This window comes from Bison bison, unplaced genomic scaffold (assembly GCF_000754665.1).
Source record: "Bison bison bison isolate TAMUID 2011002044 unplaced genomic scaffold, Bison_UMD1.0 scf7180017857661, whole genome shotgun sequence".
Taxonomy (NCBI): Eukaryota; Metazoa; Chordata; class Mammalia; order Artiodactyla; family Bovidae; genus Bison; species Bison bison.
The window spans coordinates 8194-8952 of NW_011488234.1; the positions used below are offsets into that span (position 1 = coordinate 8194).

The 759-nt window shown below is 46.4% G+C and overlaps 1 protein-coding gene across 1 annotated transcript in view; it reads left to right on the plus strand.

Moving 5' to 3' along the window:
- Positions 1 to 759, plus strand: part of LMNTD2 (lamin tail domain containing 2) — an 11532-nt gene that overhangs the window by 3009 nt on the left and 7764 nt on the right. The window lies entirely within an intron of this gene.

The window sequence follows — 759 nt, forward strand, 5'->3', positions numbered from 1 at the left end:
GTTATCTGCATATATGAGGTTATTGATATTTCTCCTGACAATCTTGATTTCAGCTTGTGCTTCAGCCAGCCTGGCATTTCACATGATGTACTCTGCATATAAGTTAAATAAGCAGGGTGACAATATACAGCCATGAAGTACTCCCTTGCCAATTTGAAACCAGTCCGTTCCATGTCTGGTTCTAACTGTTGCTTCTTGACCTGCATACAGATTTCTCAGGAGGAAGTAAGGTGGTCTGGTATTCCCATCTCTTGAAGAATTTTCCACAGTTTGTTGTGATCCACACAACAAACTTTTAATTTCATGGCTACTGTCACCATCCACAGTGATTTTGGAGCCCAAGAAAGTAAAACCTGTCACTGGTTCTACATTTTCCCCCTTCTATTTGCCATGAAGTGATGAGACTGGATGCCTGATCTTCGTTTTTTGGATGTTGAGTTTCAAAGCAGCACTCTCACTCTCCTCCTTCACCCTGTCGAGAGGCTCTTTAGTTTGCCTTTGCTTTCTGCCATTAGAGCGGTATCATCTGTGTATCTGCTGCTGCTGCTGCTGCTGCTAAGTCGCTTCAGTCGTGTCCAACTCTGTGCAACCCCATAGATGGCAACCTAGCAGGCTCCCCCGTCCCTGGGATTCTCCAGGCAAGAACACTGGAGTGGGTTGCCATTTCCTTCTCCAATGCATGAAAAGTGAAAGTGAAGTTGCTCAGTCGTGTCCGACTCTTCGAGACCCCATGGACTGCAGCCCACCAGGCTCCTCCGT